Source organism: Macrotis lagotis, chromosome X, assembly GCF_037893015.1.
Source record: "Macrotis lagotis isolate mMagLag1 chromosome X, bilby.v1.9.chrom.fasta, whole genome shotgun sequence".
Classification (NCBI taxonomy): domain Eukaryota; kingdom Metazoa; phylum Chordata; class Mammalia; order Peramelemorphia; family Peramelidae; genus Macrotis; species Macrotis lagotis.
This window is the reverse complement of record NC_133666.1, coordinates 67,872,986-67,886,920: the sequence shown is the minus strand read 5'-3', so window position 1 is coordinate 67,886,920 and position 13,935 is coordinate 67,872,986.

The following is a 13,935-nucleotide window of genomic DNA, read 5'->3' as shown; positions in this document are numbered from 1 at the left end:
ATTAACCTCGTTGTGCTAGGCCCTAAAAGGTAGGGCTAGGAACACAGTGGGGGTGGGGGTGGCAGGGAGGGAGGAGAATTCAGAGAGGCAGATTTATACAGGATGTCGGGACTTTCCTGAAGAGGAATGAGAAGACTCGGAGAAATGACCCATTCTTCTCTAAAGTCTTTGAGCCAAGGCTAAGGACCACTTGTTAGGAATAACAGAACAGCGTGCAATTTCTATGGGCTCTAAGGCATACAAGGCACTTTCATATTCATGATCCCATGTGACAGATGTGGTCGCCAACACTCAATAGGACTTAAGGAATGACAGAACTCAGATTTCTGATTCGCAACAATATCAGCCTTGCGACTACAGTGTCCTGAGAATAAGAGGCAATAGGAATAGACATAGGAATGGTAAATGGAAGGGAAGTAGTAAGGAGAGAAAGGGATTCTTGGAGCTTGGAATAGGCCTGTGGATCTTCCCCATTGAAACCACCTGCATTGACAGTCCCCGTGCAGCCTGTATTCCTCGGTACAAAGTTTATCCTCTTTAAATCTTTACATATAAAGAATGCTCTTGGGACAAAATGCATAGGCAGCGATAAATGGCCTACCTTTGTGGGAGAAGATGGAGAGCTAGCATATGGCATAAGAAACCCTACTGGATGGGGGAAGGATGGGATAGTGCAGCACCATCCCATCCCCTGGTGAGGCCCTTCTGGCATTGTGAAGGATTCTTCCATGTCACTGACAATGGTTCCTCATTGGGGTAGGAACCTACAAAAAGATATTTGTTTATTGCTTCATTGACCCTCAGGCTTCCATCCCACCCCATTGGAGTGGATCGATAACTTTCCACCCTGAAGGATCTTGGTCTTTGGAAGAAGGCTAGAGGAAGAGCTTGGATGGAGAAAAGCCTGTGAAGAACTCATATAGACTTAGCTCACTAGAAGTAATCCTGATCAGGTACAAGGCCCCTCCAGGAAACCCTGTAGATCCAGGAACCATTTAGTCCCAGAGACAGTGGGCAGCTGAGCGACAAGTGGTCCTAGCCAAGATTAGTGCTAAGGCTGAGGGGAGGCAAGAAACATCTATAATGGTCACAAAAAGTCAATTAGACACTTTTCCTTTCATTGGTACCACAAGCTAGTCACATGGTCTGTGCAGATGGCTGGGGGAAGGCAGAGATTTGACTTTATGGGTAGGGAGGTTAAATTAGAAGGACTAGTCAGGTCTCTGGAGGGTGGAGCTCACCAGAGGGTTAAGCTGTTGTTTCTGGCATCAACTTTAGACTGTTGGGGGGGGGGGGAGAGGGACTATTATCTGCACCATCAGTAAAGTCCTATTAGACCAGAGGATTCTCTAGATCCCTGGGAAATCAAGTTTACCAGAGAACAAAGGGGCAGTCTTGGCCATTTGTGGTTTCAGGTGTGAGCCCATTGTGTTTGTCAGATTAAAAAAATCTAGCCAACATTGATGTCTTGTTGGCTTGACTGTTCTCATGGGGGTTGAAAGTCATGGAACTTCTGTGGAGAACGAGGTCCAAGCTAAATACTGATGTTCCTAATGTAAAAACCCTGGAAGAAGTCGAACAAATCAATTCCTACTTGCCCACACAGTCACTCCATCCAAAGGAGCCCCAAACTACCTCCTGAGCTCCATCCCATAATCCTGGCTTCCCTTCCTCTCCCACACTAGACCCCAAACAGTTTATTCCTCAGGGAGGTGGTGTCATGGTACAAGAACTCCCTGGTTCTCAGGGAACCAAGGCTCTTTTTCATGGGTCTCGGTCTCATCTCCCTCCTAAGGAAGGAAACAAGGTGTTCCTGATGTTTACTTGTGGGATCAGTTTTTGTACTACTTAGATTTATAAAGAAGAGAATTCAAATAGTGCCACTAGGACTAAGAGAAAGTCCCAGAGCCTCAGTTTCCTCCTTTGTATAATGGAGATAATAATGCCCATAATACTTCCTCCCCCCGGGGATACAATGAAAGCCACATGAGATACAGCAGGTGTGAGGCTCCTGCCAAGCTTTCAAGTGCTATGTAAATGTCTGTCCTTATTCATTTTCTTCCTGCTTCTCTAAACACTCAGGTATTGGTTTCTTGGCCTTTAGTCTAAGGCCATGGTTCCTCCATTGCTCCCCCACCTCTTTTGATATTTGGCTGCTCATTCAAAAACACCCTGTTCACTTGTATAGGGTGCAAAGAGGCTCCACTCCAGAAGGAAGATTTCTCAGTTTAGTGTAGTGATCATAATCTATCCCCCTTTACTTTGGGCCCAGACTGTCGCCCTTCTTTTCTCTCTCTGTCTCTGTCTCCCTTTCCTGCACCTGCCTTTTATTCTTCCCATTATTTCCTTTCTCTCTTCATGCCTCCCTCCTTCCCCTTCTCCAGCACACCACCAAGAGTGTAAGAGTAGAAACTGGCTCCAGACTTACCAAGAATCTTCATCTCGTCAGATGCCCTTGCTAGAGGCAGGCATTCTTTCTTTGGAGGTAGGCAGGACAAACATGGCTCCCTCTATTCTATGGAAAAGGAAACTGGGTATCAAAGGATTTGCCCAAAGTCAAGCAACTGACCCAAGTACCCAGTGACATCTGCCATTAAGACACAACTAATGCCGGAATCAAATAGGACAAGCTTAGTCTCTAAATGCTAGAAAAGTGAACAACAGGCAGGAAAATGGTGCCCAGGTTGGGCCCAAGAGAACTGTGAGGCATATGGATCACATCAGATGTATTTACTTCTCTACCCAGAGTTAAGATTTGAACCTAGGCAGAGGCTGGACTCTTGTCCCATGTCCATGAGCAGCTTGTAGCGGAGCTGATCCTTCCAACAGAAATGCTCAAGGGGAAAAGAGTGATTGAAGGAAAAAGATGGCTTTGATGGACATATCCTTGGATGAGTGGAACATGGTATCCCGTAGTCAAAACTAGTAGCCTGAGGGTAGAGCAGGAAAAGGGGAGGTAGGATGAGAAATAGACAGTCAAGGGAGGCTGTCATCTACCCAGAAACTTTTCTGATGCAGGCCCAGATTGAGTAATTGCCCCTCCCCTATTCTGGAAGCTTCAGTTGCCCAATGACACAATGATCTACCCACAGGAGAAGGTCTCTGGTCTAGCTGATATGCAAAGGCTGAAGGGAAGGGGAACCACATAGCCTGTAGAAAGGTAGAGGCTTGAGGCTGGAGAGAGAGGCCAGTTGGGGATTTCTTCCTATTCATTCCTCCAAACCATCTCTTAGGGAAGAGGCAGGAAACATCCAGTGAGTCAAATAAGGTTCATAAATCATTTGGTCTGGCACTACCACAACCACCACAGAAGGGACTTGAAATTCAATAAATCTCAGAGATTTTTAGGAATGAATTAAATGTTTGACCAAATAGAGCAGCTTAATTTTTAAGTTGATCATTTTGAATGGCTCACAAATGGTATTATAAATATCTAAATGGCCCTTAGCAGAAAAAAGGTTCCTCACCCTTGTCTTAGGGGCTCCTAGGCTATGCCATTGAGATGTCACATCTGACTTCCCATGCTCAGCCCTTCAAGGAATTTTCTCTGAAGAGGACGTACCAATTATCTCTGAAGGGAAGGCCTGGGTCCTTTACAATCAGACATAGGAGCAGCTTTGGCTCCTGGTAATCTCTGTTTTAGTGGTTGGAGACCAGAGAGGGCTAAGTGGGGGAGGAGAGAAAAGCCAACAGAACTCATTCAAAGTACCAAACAAAAATTCTGCAAGTAGCATCTCCCTAATCCTCCCGGGGGGGGGGGGGGGTCTACTGCTCACCATGGCAACTAGCAAGCCTTCCAGCTGCCTCAGTCCACCATGAGCTTGTTATCTGAGCATTACTGAGGCAGCTGCTTTGGCTAGGATACTTTCAATACTGGACAAATTAAATAGGCCCTGAGGAAAGGAGAATCCTCAAGGAGTGGGGAGGGGGCCCAGTGAGGACAGAAAAGGATGATGGTAATATGGTTTGGGAGAAAGGATGGGGAAAGCCTTCCCAGGCCAGCTGTTAGTAACCCTCCAAATCCATCCTTCCTATTTCCCTTCCCATTCTCTGTTCCCCATTCCCCTCAGGCAAGATTTCACATGAATTCTTCTGACTGTGTAGGCACAACAGTCAGCTCCTAGCTGCCCAAAGTGGTTTTCTTCTTGTTTATTCATTAACCAGGAAGAGACATAAAAAACAAGCTTGGGCACATACTGTGACCAGGGCCCCCCACGCCATCTCTTCTGGGACCAAAGCCCTTAGTTGTGGTGCAGGAAAGGCTCCCCCAATCCCTTCCCATCCCCTTTGCTCAAAGCCGCCACCATGAACCCTGGTGGAGTTGTGTCTACTTGCTGAAAGGACAGTGCCTTCCCTGGACCTGTGGCCATCTGCCACGTTGGGCACCCCTCCAGAGAAAAACAGAGAAGGAGGGGCCCATCTGGCTCTTTGGGGGCCAGCAGATTATGAGCTGACACTGGGAAAAGCCAGAATGGGCTGGGGGCACCAAGTGCCTCTTGTTGCCTTGGATACAGAACTTTCTATTTGGAGGTAAATCCTAGGAAACAAATGGATAGAGGAATTCTATGAGCAGACATCAAGATGGACCTTATGAGTAGGCAGAGTAGGTTGTGTGCCTGGGAAGGCCTCTTAGTCTCCCAGCCTTCATTCTCCATGCTCTGATGACTGAAACCTACCCATTAAAACCTTCATTGCTTTGGGCCAGAAGAAAGGACTGTAGTCAGCTCAAGTCCCAGCTCTGATACTTACTAGCTGGGATCCCATGAGCAAGTTGTCTCAGTCTCAGTTTCTAAACTGTAAGCTAATAATTCTTATAGAGCCTTTCACAGGAAAGTTGAGGCACAAATAAAATTACATAGAAGTTATTTTGCAAACTTTGTCATGACTCTACAGTTACATAGAAATATTACCTTATTTGGATATGATAAAAAATGAAAAGACTATTGGGAGGTGTGGTACAAGACCTTAATATGAATTAGTTTATTAAAAATCTTTTCCAAGAGTCAGAAAGGAGTGAGAAAAGAGTACTAAGGTGCTAGTACCTATGGTAGGAGAAGACCAAAAAGGAGAGGCCAGGGCCACAAAAGACAAACCCAGGAATCTTCACTGAAGAGCTGGGGCTGCCTGGTGAAAGGGAATTCAGTGACAGCTTACATCCATTTAAATCTTTAATGTCTCTGCAAGGGTGACAGAAGCAAGGAAAATAGTCTGGCTTTATCCTTTTGTTTAAAGGAAAAGACAACACAGAAGATAACAAAAGAAAGTTAAGAAGAAAGACTGAGAAGCTGCCAATTAGAGATTCCTAAAGCAATGTCTAACCATGTCATTCCCTTGCTGAAGAAGTATCAGTGACTCCCTATTGCTTCTTGGATAAAATACAAACTACTTCATTTTGCCTTGAAGCCCTTTATAAAATGGTGATGTGTGTGTGTGTGTGTGTGTGTGTGTGTGTGTGTGTGTGTGTGTATTATGTCCCTATATATCTGTTGTGTTTAATGTGTGTGTGTGTGTGTCTGTTTCCCATCCTTGCACCCAACCCCAATGAAACAAAAATTAGCTCCTTGAGGAAAGTGGCTGTTTCATTTTTACCTCCAACACTCGACCTGGCTCATGGTAATTGCTGAATAAGCATTTGCTTCTCTCCTTTCCTCATCTCTCCCTCTTCTTCCTTGAAATTGAAATGGAGCTGGGAACATGTAGACAGAGTCAAAGCACAAACTCAAACCAAGGCAGTAGTTACTGATACCTTTGAAAGCTCACCAAGGCCTCTGGTCTCCAGGTCTAGCCCACACCTTGAGTCTAGGCCTATATCGCTCCAGAAGAGCCCATTCTCACAGAGCAGGCATTTTCCCTCAAATTCTGTGCTGCAGAATTAAGGAGAGCTGTCATTTCATTCTTACTCTGTCACTTGACCTTGGAACAAGCCCATTTCTTGGGAAGAGTTGGGAGAGCACCAAAGGGGAAGCCAGTCAGGTTCCCATGACAGGGAGAAACTCAGAAAATTGATAGGCTCACTTATGGGGAAAATGACAGGATCACTTTCTTTTGTCAACCCTAAAGAGCTGTTTCCCCCACCACAGTGGGAACAAAATGTCCAGACTTTCTGGAACCATCCACAGCCTAAATTTATTCAATCAGCTATGAGATAAATTGGACTCAGTGACCTGAGGTCCCTTGCGGTTCTAAATCAAGGATTCCATGAGCCCATGACTTCACAGTTCTGCTGGGGCACCAAGACTACACTAAAAGATGCTGGTAAATGGGCTACAGCCCTGAGGTCATTTTGAGGGGTAGCCCAACTGATTTATGCCATTTTCTAGGAATTGCTTCCATTTCTCACTCACTTTCTTTTTCCTTGCTTCAATGTGCCCTATCTTTCAACTCTTTTCCAAAATGGCATAGCAAGAACTCCTAGATACAAACCCCTCACCTTATGGTAGGATTGTGCCCCTACTCCCCCCAAGTACATTACAGAACTTTCCCATCTCTGAGTGGAAATGGACCTCACAGTCTGCTGTTTATACTACTTCCAGTTTACTCAGAAACCCTGCCATAAACTTTACCCAAAGAACTTATTCAGTCTTAACATGCAGTCCTCCACCTCCCAAGGTTGCCCTTCCATTTCCACAGAAAGAGTACCAGTGGTAAGGTAAGTTCTCCTGATGTTTTCTGCTGGACACTCTCCAGCTTACCAAATGTCTTTCTTAAACTGTAACAGCCAGAACTGAATCCAGCCTTCCAGGTATGACCAGACCAGGGCAAAATTCAGAGGGACTCTCCCTTCCTCACATCTAGAAAATTGATTCCCCCTTACCGCAGTCAATTAGTTGCCTTATTATACTCTGGACTAGAGGAGAAACAAAAATATGCAACGTAATAAATCAAACTACAATAGGACATAGATAATGTTGATATGTGGTTTTCTAAGTCAGTATTCACTCACATGGATGGATTAGCAATGCCTATTTCTATCTGAGTTTGCTACCATTGCTCTGGACTAATACTCTGTTCTTTTTTAGATCTGAGGGAGAGGAGAAGTATATGCAAAGGGGAGAAATGTTTGACTGGGAAGAGAGGTAGAACTCACTTGGGGAAGGCTCTGAATGGCAAGCTAAGAAGGTTGTATTTGTTCCTCAAGGTAATAGGGAACCACCAACATAATTTAAGCCAGAGATGTGACAGGGTCAGCCTTGAACCTTGGGAAAGTTAACTTTACACATTCTTGGAGAATGGATTCAAGACAGATAGAGACTGAACCCAGGGAGGTCAATTAGAAGGGTATTTTAAGTTCAGGGGAGAGGCTATATAACATGTGATTGGAAAATGCTGTGGAGGAAGAACAGCAAGGCCTGATACTGGGACTGGAGAAGGAAGAGTTGAGATGATTCTGAGATTGTGAACCACAGGGGAGATGGGGGTGTCACTCAACAGAAAGAGGCAAACTTGAAGGGGATATATGTGTTTGAGTTGGGAAAGATGATGAGTTTTGGTTTGGCTACCAACTGTACCAATGCTCCTGGCCACTTGCTCTCCCCAAACATGGGCTACAATGAGTTTCAGATAAGAGTGAGAAAGGCTCATCCTAAAATCATCCCCATTATCAAGCCCTAGCTCTGTACTGCTTGCATCATTTTTCATGGACACTCCAGTCTGTTCTGTTTTAGGTGGAGACCTTATTCTCTGGCTGTCCTCCATCAGCCAGATTCCCCATCTGCAAAATAGAAGGAAAAGCCCTGGACATCTTTGGCAGTCAGTGTTGGAAGGAGGACCAGGGCACCCTGTGGAAGACTTTTGGATGCCCTGGGGCCTCCGTGAGCACTGCCATCTAAGAATCAGCCTCCTCTTCACTTGCCAGGGAGTTCACTCTGGGCTCAGATGTTGCACTAGCCAGAAAGTTGCTTCTGTGAGTTGCTTTTCCCCTGTGGGGCCTGAATGAAGCCCAACAACACATGTTGCCTCCGCCTCCTTCCATCTGTCCTCTTTCCCCTTTGAGTTCTCTTTGCCTTGTAAAAGGCCAGAGGATAAGGGGAGCAGCCAGCTGACAATGCCAAAAGGCTGCCGACATAGGGAGAAAGAGATATTTTCTCTACAGAGCAAAATCCTAGAGATTAGTGGGCACCAGCTGCTCAGTAGCCTAAGAAGGCAGCAAGAGGTCCTTAATTCCTATTTGGTGGAGAGCCTCGGAAAGGGCTCTCTATGGGCACAGTTAGGAACTGCTCTACATTCTGCCCTCCCCTCCACTCAGAAAATGCAGCCATTCCTGGCTTGTTCTCACTATCAAGGGACTCTTTGCTGTAGGAACATTTCCTGGGTTTCCATCCTTGAATTATTCATCTTTGCTGTCTAGAGTCCCTGAGTGGGACTAAGCTGTCCTTCCAAGTCTGAGACAAAGAAGTGACAAAAGCCACTCAATTCAATTCTGCAAAGCATTCTGGAAGTATTTACCCTGGCAAAGATTTGCACTCACTGCCACACAGAGATGGAGGATTTGAACTCATGCATTTACTGAAATGCATGACCCTAGGCAAGCCCCTTTCCTCTCAGTCTCCAGTTTCCCCTGCTGGAAAAAGGAGGACATGGTATCCCTTGGACTTCACATGATTGGTGTGAACATCAAATGCGTCACAGAAAGGCAAGTGTTTTGCAAAAAAGAACAGGATCAGTTTGGACTATTAGGATGGTTGCTGCCCATGCCTTCTATTCTAATCTTTTTTTTGCAAGGAAAATGGGGTTATGTGGCTTGCCCAAGGCCACACAGCTAGGTAATTATGAAGTGTCTGAGATCCAATTTTGAACCAGGTACTCCTGACTCCAGGGCCGGTGCTTTATCCACTGCGCCACCTAGCCGCCCCTGCCCATGACTTCTAGATGAGCATCTAGAAACCCTTGAACTAGGTCCCCTTCTTTCTCACCCGTATCCTCCGGGATCCTCTTAATTCAAGTATCAGTTTGTTCTGAACAATGGAAGTCAAACCCCACTCCACTTCACACCCTACCAAGTCTGCCAGCTTGAGAGGTCAATGACTCCAAGAAATACTGTGGAAAGGGTTTTCTGACATGTCTAGGAGTCCCATCATTGAGAACCTTGGGAGGAGGCTTTCCTGATAAAGAACTAATCTCACCTTAAGATCATGGAATCCTTGTTGCTTGTTAAATCTAAATATTCCAGCTTCTAGGATAAGAATTCACTTGATAAAAATTTCTGAGAAAACTGGAAGAGAGTATGGCAAAGACTAGACAACTAAAGACCATCATCTTACACCCTATACCAAGATAAGGTCGACATAAGAGGTGAGATCATAAGCCAATTAGGAGAACAAGGAATAGTTGATCTGTCAGATCTATGAAAAGGGAGCAGTTTATGACCAAAGAAGAGAGAGAATATCATAAAAGGCAAAATGGATGATTTTGATTACATTAAATTGAAAAGTTTCTCCACAAACATAACCAATGCAACTAAGATGAAAAGGAATGCATTAAATTGGGAAACAATTTTTACAGTTAGTATTTCTGACAAAGGACTCATTTCTAAAATATATAGAGAACTTAGTCAAATTTATAAGAAAACATGTCATTCCCCAATCGTTAAATGAAGCTGTTCTAAACCATTCCTGATTAGGGAAATGCAAATTAAAATAACTCAGTACCACCTCACACCTATCAGATTGACCAATATGACTACAAAGAAAAATGATCCATGTTGGAGGGGATGTGGGAGCATTGGGACATTAATATATTGTTGGTAGCATTTTGAAGTGATCCAACCTTTCTGGAGAGCAATCTGGAATTATGCTCAAAGGATAAATTGTGCATACCCTTTGGGTATGTATCCCAAAGAGATCACAAAAAGATAAAATACCCACATGAACAAAAATATTCATAGCAGCTCTTTTCACATTGAAGAATTGGAAATTGAAGGGATACTCATCAATTGGGGAGTGGCTGAACAAATTGGGGTATATGAATTTGATGGAACATTATTGTTCTATAAGAAATCATGAGGGACAAGACTTGCATGAACTGATGCTGAGTGAATTGAGTAAAACCAGAAGAGCATTGTACGTGCCATCAGCAGCACTGGGTGATAATTAACTATGATGGACTTGTTCATTTCAGTAGCACAATAAAAGACAATTCTAAAAGACTTGTGATGGAAAATGTCATCCCTATCCAGAGAGGGAAATGTGGAGTTCAAATGTAGACCAAAGCTTGCTATCTTCAGTTTTTAAAAGTTGTCTTATGTATTGTGTCATTTTTTCTCTCTCATGTTTTTTTCTTCTTGCATTTCTTCTTTTTTCCCAACATGATTAATATGGATCTATGTTTAGTATAATTACACATGTAAAACGTATTTTAAATTGCTTTCTGTCAGGAGAGGGGGAAGGAAAGGGAGGGAAGGAGGGAGAAAAGTGTAAAACTTAAAACCTTGCAAAAAAAGATAGGTGAAAACCATTGTTACATGTTGTTGGAAAAACAAATAAAATATTTTTTAAAATATCATGGGATTGGGGCAGCTAGGTGGCGCAGTGGATAGAGCACCGGCCTTGGAGTCAGGAGTACCTGAGTTCAAATCCAACCTCAGACACTTAATTGTCCAGCTGTGTGGCCTTGGGCAAGCCACGTAACCCCATTGCCTTGCAAAAAAAAAAAAAAAAACTGAAAAAAATTTAAAAATGTCATGGGATCCTAAATAGGAGGAGAGTTGGAAAGGACCTTTGAGATCATTTAGTCAAATCCCCTCATTTTACAGAGTGAGAAACTGAAGCCCAGAGAAGTGAATAGATTTGCTCATGGTCATGCAGCTCTTTTGTGCAGAAGAAGTGGGGTGGTGTTGCTTGGGTTCTAGGGGATGATCCCAGCCTACCCTTTCATTGGCCTAGGAGGAAGATGAAATGCTTTGTCGGACTTTGTCAAGATTGGCCCAGCCTCCAGTAACCCTCCTCTTTAGAATGGACACAGGAAGCATCATAGTCATTAGGTAAGGCTTGTGGGTGCTTGGGCACAACAAACCAATGTATAACAAAACCCTAAAGGCCCACAGTGAGTTCCACTTCTGCAAACTAGTACCAGGAGCTAATTTCTGGCCAGACACTATTGAAATACAAAAAAGATGACTGAGGGTAATGGCTAAAAAATAAATTGATTGATTAAAAATTGCCATCATCATGGCAACCAGTCTCAACGCACTCAGCTGCCCAAGGTCCCTAGCACCTGCTCCATACTACAAAGGAGAGTTCCTCAAACAGGGAGATTTCTTATTTCCTTGTTTCTAGTTTCGACGAAGATGGTAACTTTATTTCCCTTCATTTTGCCTTCCCTCTCCTCTCTTCTTTTCTCTCCTTGTCCTTTCCTTTCTTCCCTGTTCTCTCTCCCTCTCCTGCTCCCCTTTTTCCTTCCTCCACCCATCCCTCTTTGAACCATTTGAGGGAACAGCAAACCTCTCAGACAGCCTCTCCGGATGTTCTCCCAGCGTCACTGTGAAGACCAAGTGAACGTTGAGGCTTTCTTCTGTGTGGGCTTTTCTGGCTCTCAGCAGTTTGGAAGAAATGGCACCATGTTATCTGTTCCTGTTATCTGAGAAAACTCAAGGCTATTAAACAGATGAGTTCACCCAATTTTCTTCCCCTTCCTTTCTGATTTTTATCAACACTGTGGGGAAACTGTGTACCCAGGGTTCCAGAGAGATCCTATAAATGCTCAGCATCACAAATTTAGAGCCTTTGTGGTCATTTAACTGATTTCTCTCACTTTCCAGAGGAAAGCACCAAGATCAAGTGACTTGTCCAAGGTCACCTATGCAAAAACCCAAGTTACTGACTCCAAATCTCTCCACTGTACCCACCATGTCCTTCCCTTCTATTAATACCAGATATACTATAAAAGTAGAAATTGATTTCACTAGGATATCATCAGGCAGTATGTAATTCTTCTACAAGGAATGCTGTCTAGCAAAGTCTGAGTTTTTACTAGGAATTGTCTTACATCCAAATATATTAATATATTTTAAATGTGAAATCAATTAAGGAAAAGTGATCAGCAGCAAATATATCAGATCAGGGTCTGATAAGCAGAATCTTTAAGGAACTGATGCAATACTAATAAAAACTAACATATGGGGGCAGCTAGGTGGCACAGTGAATAAAGCACTGGCCCTGGAGTCAGGAGTACCTGGGTTCAAATCCGGTCTCAGACACTTAATAATTACCTCGCTGTGTGGCCTTGGGCAAGCCATTTAACCCTACTTGCCTTGCAAAAAGTAAAAAAGAAAATGAAGGACAAACACTAGTTAAATAAAATTCTTATAAAAAAACCCAAATATATGATATATCAAAGGATCCATGGCCCATCCAGTCTCACTCTGAAGGGAGGGGCATTTGGACATAACTGAGCTGAGGGTCAGAAATGGTGCCCAAATCCAATCACACTGCTTTCTGTTTGGGGTTGGCTTGTCTCTAGGTTTGTCTATTTCTCTGTCTACCTGACCCTTCTGAAGCAAAGGATAAGGGGAAGATATTCATGAGTAAACAGTGGAAGAAATGCCTTTTTGCCGTGTAGACTATAGCTATTGTTTCAGCCCAGTCTCTGTGACTCCATTTGGGGTTTTCTTATCAGAGATATTGAAATGGTCATTTCCTTCTTTAACTCATTGTATAGATGAGGAAGCTGAAGCACCCCAGTGACTTGCCCAGGGTTACACAGCTAGTAAGTGTCTGAGGTCAGATTTGAACTCAGTTACTCCTGATTCCAGGGCCAGCACTTTATATCTACTGGGCAACCCAGCTACCCTAGAGTTTAGTTGACTTGGGGCTCCTTGAGGCCCTCTGTTGAGCCTTTATCTACACCAATGACTATTGGCTCTGTAGAGAGCCCCCACTGAGAAATGATCAATTGAATGGAGGGGAAGAGAGGTGCCATGAGAGAGGCATTTTTTTTGTCCCATAGTTAGAAATGAATTCTGAGAAGACATGGGAGAATGAAATATCTTTTTCTTCCTCCATTCCCAATTGGAATTCTTTTTGAATTAAATTATTTTTATTTTATTTGTGTTCCAAATTCTCCCCCTCTCCACTTTCTTCTCTTTCCATTGAGATGACAAGAAGGATGTATTAGGCTTAAAAACCTTACAACCAAATGCAGAAAAGCAGAAATATTAAATGGATACTTTTTAGATCATAATGCAATAAAAATTACATTCAATAAAGGGTCATGGAAACACAGATTAAAAATTCATTGGAAACTAAATAATCTAATCCTAAAGAATGATTGGGTCAAAGAACAAATTATAGAAACAATCAGTAATTTCATTAAAGAGAATGAAAACAATGAGACAATATACCAAAATTCTGGGATGGAGCCAAAGTAGTACTTAGGGGAAAACATATCCTAAATGTTTACATCAATAAAATGAGAAAGAGCAGATCAATGAATTAGGTGTGCAACTAAAAAACTTGAAAAAAAGAAAAAAAAATTAAAACTCCTCAATTAAATACCAAATTGGAAATCCTGAAAATCAAAGGTAAGATTAATAAAATTTGAAAGTAAGAAAACCATTGAATTAATAAATAAAACTAGGAGCTGGATTTATTGAAAAAATAAAAAAAGATAAGCCATTGGTAAATTTAAAAAAAAAGGAAAGATAAAAATTACCAGTATCAAAAATGAAAAGGGTGAATTCTTCACCATTAAATATGAAAATTATAATATATAATAATATTATAATATATAATAATAATATAATAAAACAATTATTAGGCACTAATTACCCAATTATATACCAATAAATCTAACAATCTAAGTGAATGAATATTAACAAAAATATAAATTGTTCAGATTAACAGAAGAAGGAATAGAATACTTAAGAACATATTAGAAAAAGGAATTGAACAAGCCATTAATGAACTTCCTTAGAAAAAGTCCCCAGGGTCCGATGGGTTT